Genomic DNA, 12,574 nt, shown 5'->3' with positions numbered 1-12,574 from the left:
TAGTGACTGATAGCCTTTTTTGTTTTCTTGATGTTTGTCCTAAACCAAGAAATCTTTTCTATATGTACTTGTGTATGGTCATTATATAATTTTGATTTGTTATATTTTAAAAACAAGATGGCCAACATGCCTACCTCGCTAACTATAAATAGGTTGGTAGGTGATCTTTTGGCATGACAATATTTTACAAGTTTGTTCTGGACTCGGTTGGTGCAGTCGTTAAAGCTCCTTAAATTTGCTGAGCAGAGATGTGCACCCAGAAACCTGTGAAGATCCCGTTTATATCCTGGTTTCCCTAATTATGTTTCTAGATGTGTCAGCAGCATACCTGTGCTTCTGTGTTTCAGTGAAGTGGTGAATATCTTGCATCCCTTGAGACTTTCCTCCAACAGTATGCTGATATGGCTTGAATTCTGTTCAAAGTGGCAATAAAACCAACTCATTCACTCCTGTATATATGCGAGGATATTCTGTAGTTCGGTGTAAAAGTGCTGTCTTCTTTGTGGAAACATAATGCTGCCTTTTCCGATGCATCCAAGTCAAATGAAATGTACACCATGAATGCTCTCTGTATCAAGTGCTGCCATATAGCTGGAATACTGTGGCGTAAAACTAAACTCACTCACTCTGTATCAAGTTACTATTAATAGTTAATCTTGTTGAAATAAGTATGATTCATCTTTCACTGGAGATCCATAGAGTTTACATCAGGTAAACCCAAGGGGTTTGACTGTTCACCCAAAATGAAGAACGACTTGTTATTGAGTCAGTTCAAAAGTAACTTTCTGAAATGGTTGGGCTTTACCACCTTAATTTTGGAAATTGAGAATGGAAATTATATATTTTGTGATAATTTTCTCTGGATGAGCGAGTTTAATAATATAATCCTATATGGTCTCTGCTATAAGGCGGTGGTCTATAAATAATCAAGTCTGGACCAGGCAACCCTGTGATTAGCAGTATGGGTATCAATCTACGCAATTGGGATACGATGACGTGTCAACGAAGTCAGCGATTGAGATGTAGGTGAAGTGAGGAGAGGTGAAATTGGGTTTCACGTCGTGCTTGAGAATATTTCGCTCATATGACGACGTGCATGCATGAGTGTACGTGTATATGCGGCTGCTTGTACTAGCCAAGACTGAAGCTGGTTTTATAGTGCTAGCCCACTGAGATACCGTGAAGCATGAATACCCCACTCAGACTCCGAGCCGACCAGTCCTTATTGTACCCATTAATGCCGAGCGCCAGGCAGGGACCAACAAGTACCATATTTTAATGTCTTTGGGTATGACCCAGTCCGGGATCGAACCCGCGACTGTCCGCTCTCCAGGCGGACGCTCTAACCACGGAGGCGGTCCTGTTGGTGAAGTGAGGTGAAATGGGGTTTAACGTTGTACTTGAATATTTTGCTCATATGACGATGTGCATGCGTGTGTATGTGTGGCTGCTTGTACAAGCCCAGGCTTGAGCTGGTTTTATTGAGATACCACTCCGACACATTATATTGTCTCTGTTGTACCCATTAATGCCATTCACCAGGCACGGACCAACAAGTACCATATTTTAATGTCTTTTGGTATGACGCAGAAGGGGATCGAACCCGCGGCCTTCCTCTCTGGGTGGACGCTCTTGCCACTTCTCCCCAGAGGCAGTCTGTGACGTAGGAGTGTTATTAGTCCATGTGATGCTACTTGGCTTCTTTCTCACTGGAACCAGGCCTTGTCTGATTTGTTGGTTAAAGCCAGCACCTCAAGTGTTCACAGGAACATATTGAAAAACCGTGTGAAGTATTAATAATGATATGCTTGTGGAACTTAACCCACCAGCATCCCCAAAACATCCTGCCTCAGATGTGCTCATGGTCTGGAGTAGACATTTTTACCTGTCGTGGGAAAGGGAGAATTTGTCAAGATGGAGCCCATGCTTGGCTGTGTGCTCTTGGTACGTGAAAGCATATTGTGAAACTGATACAATTCTAAATTAAAACTTCCCATGGGTTTTCAGCTCATTTCTTTTCATGAAATTGACTGTCCCAGTATGAACACCATCAGCAGCAATAATGTATAGTTGCCCCATATATTTCCATTGTTGCCCCATATATTTCCATTGTAGAAGTGTTCACATATGGTCAGTTTCGCTGAAAATGTCATCGGTTCCCATAAGATCGATGCTCATGCTGACAACATTAATTGAGAAACAGCTGACTGAAAATTCACTCACTCACTCACATATGAAAAGTATAAACTGTCAACATTAATTGAGAAACAGGGCTGTCAATTAGGGCTGCAACGATTCGGTTCGATTCATAAAAAATCGAATCTGACACCTTAGTTTCGATTTTCGATAACCATTATCACTATTTCGATTCGATATTTAAATACCTATCTAAAGTATTTCCACACAGCCAGAACATAATTTTGACTCCAACTTGAGCAGTTTCGAGCACTGAAATAAGGCAAAACATGATTGGTTGACGCCAAGCTAATTATCTAATGATAATTGTTGTTAGTAGACAATGCCAAGTTGATGATGGTTTTCACACTAAAAAAGACGACTCTGAGAGTTAAATGAAATCTGATGTTTTTACTTGCATAAAGAATCAAATCAAAAATGATCGAATCGAGGGTCCAATATCGAAAATCGAATCGATTCAAGGTCTGGGTGAATGGTTGCAGCCCTTCTGTCGATCAGTCATCCATACAATGTCATCCAAATAGGAGGCATGAGTCTCATGGCGCCACAATCTGCATCCCTTGAGCAAGCCCAAGACCTTTCTTCACAGAGTGAAATCATAATATATACCCCTATTATATTCCTTGTTTGTCAGCACTGTGGTAAATGTACGAGAATGGGCTCATTTTCTGCTGACTCAATTTGAAAAAAGTGGATTAATTTCTAAAGGAACATTAAACCCAATTCACTACACTACCTATACAAGGAATATTGTGTTGTCATTCAGTAACCAAACACTGAAAATTGAGCCACATTTGAGACATTTTATTAAAAATTCAATCGTCACAACAGATTCAACCATACACACAAAATGTCAGCACAACAGTGTTTTGGCGATCCCGTCTGAATATCCCAGCCAGGCTTCATTGATGCTCGTACCAGTGGTCTGTTGTCTGTCAACCTTCCAGTATCCAACAGATGTACATCTTGTGTCGAACTCCTTCATCGAGACAGTCACACAGAGCAATGGCAGTCACCAATACGCCTGAAAGGAAGCAGTACACAGTCACTAGATTGTAACCAGGAGGTTTAAATGACACACTCGTTTCAGTATACAACATGGATCACAATATACTGAAGGAAACAAATAAGGGAACACATGAAAGTACAAGTGTTCGTTTAGTCTTTCCCAGGTTTCTTCGCAAGCTTTGTATTGCACTGTGGGTGAAAATAAATAAAGGAATACTGCGATGAAGTGGTGTTCCCTTATTTGTTTCCATCAGTATATAATACATCAATAAGTCAGCTGTTGGAATGACTCGCTAACCTTGCTGAAATACAGTCAGGGTATGTAGTTTTACTTGTTAAACAACACTGAACAACAAGTACTCTGCTTGGGTATATGAGAATAAGGGAGACAACTACTACAGTTCATACACAATGCATGTACCACTAAACAGCTGACTGGGTGGCCATACTCCATCCTGATCTTCAATGAACAGCAGCCTTTTGAAAACATTGGAAATAATGTGGGAAAACACCCATTCTCATTCAATATATCTACTAGTATTTCACCATAGCAGTCACAGATTATATTCTGACAGTTCCGGTACCGAAATTGTCCTTTTTGCAGCAATTAATAGAAGAAAATCACATAATATAGCAAAATAATTATCATTTGAAAACCATATTGCTGTAAACAAGGTTACTAGTAATACCATGCAGCCCTTAAAGGCACAATGTCACTCCACTTTTCTCTAAAAGAACATAATGCATTTCTCTCAATGATTCTTACTATAAACCCTCGGGGAAGCTACCATATAAATTATTCCAAACAAAATTACGCATTTAGATTACAATATTAAATCAAAAATTTTGAAAGAATTCATGCAAAGTTGCATTAAATGGACTCTCGCGCCCTCTACCGGCTGAACAATATTTCAAGCGAACCCCATATAGTAATGTCCCTTGGAACGCTATTTACGAATACCCTTTAACGCAACTTGTGACTGAGGCCAATTCGGCAAACACCGACAACACAGCGTGCGACAGTTTTCGATGTACGGAGCAATCGTTCACATTCCATATAATGCAAGTGCTATCTGTTTGGAAGTTGTTTGCCTCGAAGTTTCAATTATCGATTTCAGGCAAGTCGTAAGGGATAATAAGGCTTTTATTGCATCAATAAGAGTGAGTGAGTGAGTTAATATTTAACTTCACATTGGCAATATTTTAGCCATATTGTGACGACACTTCAATAAGAAGCTAAAGTGAGTGCATATACCCCAATATGTAAAATATTGTCGAAAATGTGTGACATTGTGCCTTTAACAAGAGGGTAACTTTGGCTGCCTTCCAATGGTGGATGTCTGCACCTTAACTGTTACTTCACTTCAGGTTCTTTTGAATCTCCTTGGCTATGACATCACTGTCCGGGAACTTCAGTTTCCTTGGAGGGCCCTTCTTGAGGCCGGTCCACACGAGGACATCTGAAACATCACTGGACAGTCTCTAATACTGAAATCTGTAAGGGCGGGGCGATGGGGTGCATGACCAACACTAATACTTAGTTCAAAGAATGGAAGAATGTGCAGTGTCCTATCAGAAATAAGTCTGACTTTAAAGTGGCATGTTTACTACAAATCCTTCATGATGGCAACAAGGTGTCTGTAAACAATGTGCTTATATTTAAAGGCAGATTAGAACTATACTGTTAAAGCCAGGTGGAAACAAACAAACAAAATCAATAAAAAAATTAAAAAGACTAAAATTTACCAAGTCATTGCTCGGGGTTTGATTAAACTTTGTATTGTAAAATAAGAACAGTATAATCCACTTGGTACACATGATTACCCAAAATTGTTATTCAGAAATCTAAGATATTTTGAACTATGAAATGTTTTACGAAATCCATTATAACACCCACCCCCCACAAATTTTTGCTTCCCCTTCCCCTACAGGCAATTCCTACACCTAAATACCTCCCTCTTCCCACGTCTGCTTAGAACTGTGGCATGTGAGCTTGGGGGATTGCTGCTACTTTCCCTACACACGATTACCTGATCCATCCTCGGTGTTCAGAGTGATCTCAAAGCTGCCACGGCGTGGCTTCTCAGGGTTTAAGGTCAGGTTCACTTCACTGAAGTGACTGCGTAGAGCATCAGCAAGTTCCGTAGCTCTACGCTCAAACACTCGTCAGGATTTGCTGGAATTCAAGAAAAGAATTTTTATTTCACTGGACTCGGGACCTTCAATATGTTTCTGCTTCAGACAACTCCAAACAGTGATATGATGTTGGGATGTTTTGGATGCAGATTGTTAAAGGGCCACTGCCCCAGAGCAATTAATGTTTCTCGCCAACAGCCTAATTACGAAACCTAGCTACAAACTGGTCAGCCCCTGCTCCCTCGACCGTGACGGACGAGGGGACTAGGCTACTGTCCACCTTGGCAGAATTTCTTCAACCTAATCAGTGGGACATTAGGAAGGGTGGATGCCCATGAGATGCCGTTATTTGAAACTATCCCCGGTAGTTCTTGTCCGATTGTAATAAAGTATCAAAGCAGTGTGGGCTTTTTCAGATTTTCAAATGTTTGGATGGTATAGTGACTGATCCAATTTGATCCTATTTCTGTGTTTTTTACCTCAATATTTAATCATGTAAAAATATGATGTCTTAACGTATGCTATGATATCAAAAACACACATTTGATATATTTGAATCCATAAATTAAACAACCCCACTTTGCCATTGCAAAATAAATCTGAAATTTTACTTAGGTACATACAGTTTTTAACTAAGTACACAGCAAATGCTTATATATATCTTATGTAACAATGAAGTTCCGTTCGTATCCTCAAAACAGTGTCAGCCCATTTTTTTTTTTTTTCAGGCAGTCAAACTTGCATGCGATACTACTACATACAGCGATTACTACTCTCTTGCTGTAACCCTGGTTTGGTGGTAAACCTACACATATGTTATTTGTCATCATTCACTTGATGGTCAGTTAATGAGTGAGTGAGTGAGTGAGTGAGTTTGGTTTTACGCCGCTTTTAGCAATATTCCAGCAATATCATGGCGGGGGACACCAGAAATGGGCTTAACACATTGTACCCATGTGGGGGTCAGTTAATGAATTTATAACAGGTATAATTAGTGATAACACCACTCAGATTACCCGACAAAGGTTCCCATTTGGCATTTCTTGTGTCTGGAGTAAATACTCATCATTATAAATTGAGGTCTGATGTGGAAAATGTATTACATCTTATGTAATATGCGCATGGAAGTGCAGTAAGAGGAATTATCAGCTGAGTTACAAAACAAACATCAATCAAAGGATCAACCGATAACACACTGATTGATTAATTGCTTTTATCCTGCACAGCGGATTTGTCAAAAGGTAGTGTTTATGCATGAACATTCACTCATCTACAGTCGAACCCCGTTTACTCGAACCCCGTATATCCGGAAAACCCCGCCTTCCGGATGATTTTTAGGTGAAACGAAACTTGCCTTCAGTAATTGTACTCGCTTAGCCAGACCCCGCGCTTCTGGACCTGCACGGAGAAGTTTCAAACCATTCCCGTAGATTTCCATTTAAAAATGATCCAGTTATCCGGACGGAAAGATCTGGGTGCATGTGTACATGTATGTTTCACGTCAGTATTGTTTACCGGACGACTAAGTGTATTCATTGTTAATCTCTTGGCAGGCGTTTGCTGTGAATTGAGTACCCATCAAAACACTAGGGACGCGTGTTAATCTCTCGGCAGGCGTTTGCTGTGAAGTGATTACTTACCCATCAAAACCCTAGGGACGTGTGTCACTTCAGTTGTGGCAGGTGTGAGAACATCACATCAGTAACAAAACCACATGTTAATTAGGATTAGGATTAAGCTGAGCCGCGGAATTTGATGCAGCAGTTACCACGAAGTGACGGCGACAAAGTCCCAACTGCTGAACAGTACGTTGATGAAGATACTGTCGTGGAAACTGTCCATGAGCTAACTGATGAAGAAATCATCAACAGAGTGCAGCCACCGACAGACGACCAGTCAGATGATGATGAACAACAAGCAGTTGTTACGCTAACAGTCTGTTGACCTTCTACGAATGTACTGGAGACGAAGGTTCAGTGAATTTATTGATGGACTTGGTGAAGTCATTTGAAGAAATACAACCAAGGAAGCAGACACCTATCACGGACTTTTTAAGGAAATAATGTGCTACATGTGATATGTGATATCGAGTCAAGTAAGATGTGCTATGTAAAATGTATAACGTGAATCAACGTGCTGAAAGAAAGTTTATTGGTGTGATATTGAATATGGTATTGTTATGATTATATGTTTTTGACTATTGACTTATTGATATACATACATGAATAAATTTTCAATATATGGGTCATTTTCAAAATTGGTAGGATTTTCTGTCCGTTCCAAAATAAAAAAAAACTCAGTTAACTTAAAAGGATTCTTTTGTGCTAGAAAACATATTTAGATGTTTACTAGTCAGTAAATGTGGTATATCATTAGTCTTGTCATTTTGAAATTTATATTTAGCCACACTTTAGGGTCAAAATTGGCAGATTTGCTCTGTCCGGAGGTGACGGTCCTAATATCAATGTTCACAAATAATGTAAATATAAAAGCAAATAAACAAACTAATTCATATTATGCCAATTAGGATTGATCAAGCATACTCAAACTGCATTTAATTTTGTTTTAACTTAAAAAAGTTTTTTTCTACAAATTGTAACATGCTTATCCTGTGATTTTGTGTCCTGACCGTTACCAGTGTATGAAATTCCTGCAATAATTTCCCCCTGGAGCTGGATTGTAATTCAACTTCCTGTGTCTGCTTGAGCTAGCCCCTGTGCATGTGACAGCAGATGAAATAATGAAATTCAACACATTCTGCAGAAAATTGACACCATCAAATAAGTATAAATGTTATGTGTCAACCTTAATTGTCCAGACCTTTACCAATGTATTTTGTGTCAAATATATCTCCCTTAATTTTTAAATTTCAATGGATATGTTGCCCAGAACTGGAAGAGGTTCCTTTGAAATCTTTTAGGGATCATTCATTTTTTTATTTTAGACTTACTTACAAATTGTCTTGACCGTTACTGTCCAAACCGTTACCATTCTGCAAAGTAACGGTTTGGACAGTCCTTGTAACGGTCTGGACAAAATGATTTGTATTTCAAAAAGTTGTTCATTAATATTTGAAATATAACAAATTTATAATTACTTTAAGGGTTAAGATAAGATTCATCATGGAATTTTTCTGTTCAAAGGAGTTTTGATGTAGTAGCATAAAAAAACACAGTCTCTAGTAACGGTTTGGACAAATAATAGTAACGGTCTGGACATATCTTTAATAAATTTCAGTTTTAAAGAATATGTTCCATGGTGTGATAATAATTTTCTATTTACTTATCTATCTGCTTTAAATAATAAAAACCAAAACAAATTTATCATGTTAAGTTTCTATTTTCTATAAGATCTATAGTCTTTATAAATTAAAGGTAACAGTTAGGACATCTATGGTACCAGTTTGGACAAAATGTAGTAACGGTGAACAACTTGATTGTGTCCGAAACCTTTAAAGATTTTTTGGGTGTAAACTGTTTTAACTTTAACTGTGAGATATGTAAGGCTACCATTTACTTTGAATATTTGCTAGGTGCTAATATGTTGGCCAAACCTTTGTGTTTGATAAATATGTGTTACCATCTCACCATTAACAAAAACTAAAGGTATCCAAGTGAATGAAAGAAGTATATTTCGTGGAGACTAATATTGCACCGTAATATCAACAGCAAAATGATATCTATGCAGTGGCCTGTGTAGCATGACCATGTGTACAGTATCATAGTTGTTGCAGTACCTTTCAGAATTTAATCTTTTGCAACATTTTAGAGGGATAACATTTGTTTGTTACACTGATGTCCTGACCGTTACCAATAATGTCACAACCGTTACTATTCGTTCAATTTTCGTTCCCCAAATGCACTCTTCTTTAAATTATAAGTGATTTTCAACCTAGACAGGTGTGTTTTCCATTCTTTAGAAGCTGCAGTTTGTTTTATTCAAAAGCCTAAATTCATTCACAAGTTTCATATTGATATAACAAATGTCCAAACCGTTACCACAGCATGGAAGAAAACATGTCACATTTGCTACAAGTTACAATTTCTAATACACGTTTCACTGTCTGTCCAAAATAGAGTTAGCAATTGAAGTAAATGATATCATTTTTTCCTTTCATGTTACCTGTTTCTAGGTTGAATTATATTGTTTAAGGTTTATGTCCAGCCCGTTACCATTCCTGTCCAAACCGTTACCACTATTGTCCTAACCGTTACTGGTGTTAATTGACTGCTCTAAGTAATTCATGATAATACATCAAACACTCCTCTTTATGCTGGTGTCATCAAAAGATGTCTGGGCTTAGTAGCTGATGTTTATTTTAGACAATTGTACCTGTTGAAAGCTATATGCATAATAATGTTTTAGAAAAATGCAATTATTTTGTGGTAAATAAATGACAGGTACAAAATAACACTTTCAAGATTCATGATAACAGTTTTTACCTTCAAGTTTGAATAAGTCGATTACAAAAGCTGTGTATGCCATCTTTAACAGATTTTATGAATTATGTTTCAAAATCCTTATTCTGATTAAGAAGTGGTAACGGTCAGGACTTTCCCTCACCCTATAATTTACTTATGTATCAATTAAAAGGCCAATTAGTAAATTTGAGCCTGCATGTTTGTATTATTGAATAATTAAGTATTTGAGATTTCATTTGAACAAAAACTAAATAAATTTTCAGGAGTTTGATTTTACTGTAATAAAGAATTGAAAATCATACCAATTTTGAAAATGACCCATACATTGTCAATGCGTTTTGCTTGTTTGATCCAGTTAACCGGACGCCTCGCTTTCCGGACGATTTCCGAGTGTAACCAAAATGTCCGGATAAACGGGGTTCGACTGTATACTAAATACACCCTGTTGTAAAATGTCTGTGTAAAAACAATGTCCTTCCTTCAAAGGATTAACCGCCAATACATTGATTGATTGCTCACTATTGGCTAATTACATTAGTTTTTAAAGAATGGCGGACATCATACAATTGGTTGCCAGGTGTGCTATCTTGGGTGACCAATGGGACTATACACAATGTGAAAAACCTGAAACAATTGATCACTTTTTCGTATATTAGACTGTTAAAAGACATGACATGGAACAGGATACTTTATCAGCTGCAGATGAATGGCATCTCATTCCTTTATGTGGATATTGATGGATACACTCCCTGAACAAGGTAATAGCCTGATATTGTTGCTATAACTTTAGTCTGTTTTAATTTTAATATTTGCATTTTGTTGTTATTTATTTGTTATTGCATTCAACAGAATCATTTTTTTTGCCATGAAGTGTAATGAGACAGACAACATACACTAGGTCGCACTCAGGGCGTGTGTGTGAAATATGATACACGTTGACAATCTATAAAATGTCTAGATATTACAATCATGTTATAAATTCACTAAGTATAAGCAGATCGTGTGCATTTTATTAAGTTTCAAAATGCATACAAATATGATAATAAACTAATTAGGATTATGAGACAGAATATAAAGACGTACATTGACTTCGTTATTTCAGTCCTAACATTTTTTACCACTGGCAGATGGTTAAACTTAAAATGTTTTCATTTGTTATCAAAATAATGCCATTTAATACAACATTCAGATTGACTAGTAGTGAACCCAAGCTCACAACTCTCCCCAAGACTCCTCATGTACTTAGTTACTCTTACTTTCAAACAATGCTATTATATCAGTCAGTCTCACCAAATTCATGGTCAAATTATTTTTTAAATCAAATTCTACATCCATTTACGTTAACATTTTTATAAAGTCAACATTACTATGAAATCAAAATGTTACATCAAAATCAGCATTTTTATCCAAGTGAATATGGTTTTATAAGAAACCAAATTATTCCAAGTCTACATAATTTTACAACAACATCAAGATTCTCCAGTCAAAAAGATTTCATCTTTGTTGATCAGTCTATACTTATACTATCAATTGCGGATGAGGGTGGTGCAGCAGAGGTAACAAACCAGTCATGAATTCTGGGATATTATCCGGGTACTCACTGGAGAAAAACAATAACGAAAGCAACAACCAGTCCATGGAAATTGCTCTGGATCAGTGGCCCTTTAAATGATTACAGATGGGTAGACAGATTCACTGGCTGATGTGGGGGCTTGAGACATATTTTCATATTTCTAATTCTGAATGATGATAAGTTATTCACCAGATGAATTATTAAAAAAATTACTCCGAAATGTCACCTTTCTCATAATAAAGATGATGACATCGAAAAAAATTTCACCATTTAATTTTCGTTAAGTGTTTTACCGATTCCTTAAAACTGATCGAGTTACTTATTTTATTCATATGCTGATGGAAGAACCAATTGTCACTTTGCAACAAAACCATTACCCCACTCATTAAATCCAAACGCACTTTTCTGAAAAGTCTCACCCTGTCACGATCTGCTAGTCTGTCATACAGACCCTGAAACAAATTCACCCATGTACATATACCCGAGTCTAGAATGTGTGGAAAGTCTAGAATCTGGGATCCTTTTGATAATATTTTATCAAAATAATCAAGACACCGATTTTTTCCTTGTAAAATATGTCCATTTCAGCTGAGGCCATATAATAGATTATTGTATGGTCTCTGATTTCAGAGACTATACGATGTTAGTCTAGGACAGTAGAATCTAGAGCTAGACCTAGCTGTCATTCTACTTACCAGTGTTCAATAGTGAGGTTGATGACGTGATTCACATCGCTAATTTCTCTTGTAGACAGTTTCGGTTTCTTCACTTCTGTTTCTGTTGCATCGTCAGCCTCAGCTGCAACTTCGTCTTCCGATACTTTAACTTCGTTTTTCTGCGTCGTTTTACCTCGTTTTTTGTTCTTCCTCTCCATGCTGCCTTCTCTGATGTTGCCCCGTAAATCAGACGAAGTCAGACTAGTTTACTCATACCAATGCGCCGCTGATAGACGGTACATAGACGGAGCCGAGTTTATACAGGGCATGATTTTTTCCCGCCATTTCGACTTCGGTCTTTTTCGGTAAAAGTAATATGTAGTCTTTGATTTTCTAATGTTATTCCATTGACAAAGCAGCGAATGATTACAAACTGTTTCCGTGTGGGTCTATAGGTGGCCAATTTAAACACCTCCCTTATTTCAAAAGTAACCACCACAAAATTTATATTTCAAAATTTAAAAAACATTTTTAATTTTATTGTTTAGGCTTCTGAGCGGAAATGCTAAAATGGCATTTTTAAT

At 37.4% G+C, this 12,574-nt stretch overlaps 1 long non-coding RNA gene across 1 annotated transcript; it reads right to left on the bottom strand.

Annotated features, from left to right (window-relative positions):
• Positions 1-4,576: 4,576 nt before the first annotated feature.
• Positions 4,577-12,260, bottom strand: LOC124271960. Its single transcript, XR_006897188.1, has 3 exons — positions 12,030-12,260; positions 5,235-5,380; positions 4,577-4,664 (listed from the first exon to the last, which is right to left on the bottom strand). It is a non-coding gene; the product is annotated as an uncharacterized LOC124271960 (long non-coding RNA).
• Positions 12,261-12,574: the final 314 nt, after the last annotated feature.

Source organism: Haliotis rubra, unplaced genomic scaffold (assembly GCF_003918875.1).
Source record: "Haliotis rubra isolate DU_JTF1 unplaced genomic scaffold, ASM391887v1 Scf1649, whole genome shotgun sequence".
NCBI classification, from domain to species: Eukaryota; Metazoa; Mollusca; class Gastropoda; order Lepetellida; family Haliotidae; genus Haliotis; species Haliotis rubra.
The sequence above is the reverse complement of the archived record's forward strand: the minus strand, read 5'-3'. Positions and strand labels throughout refer to the sequence as shown.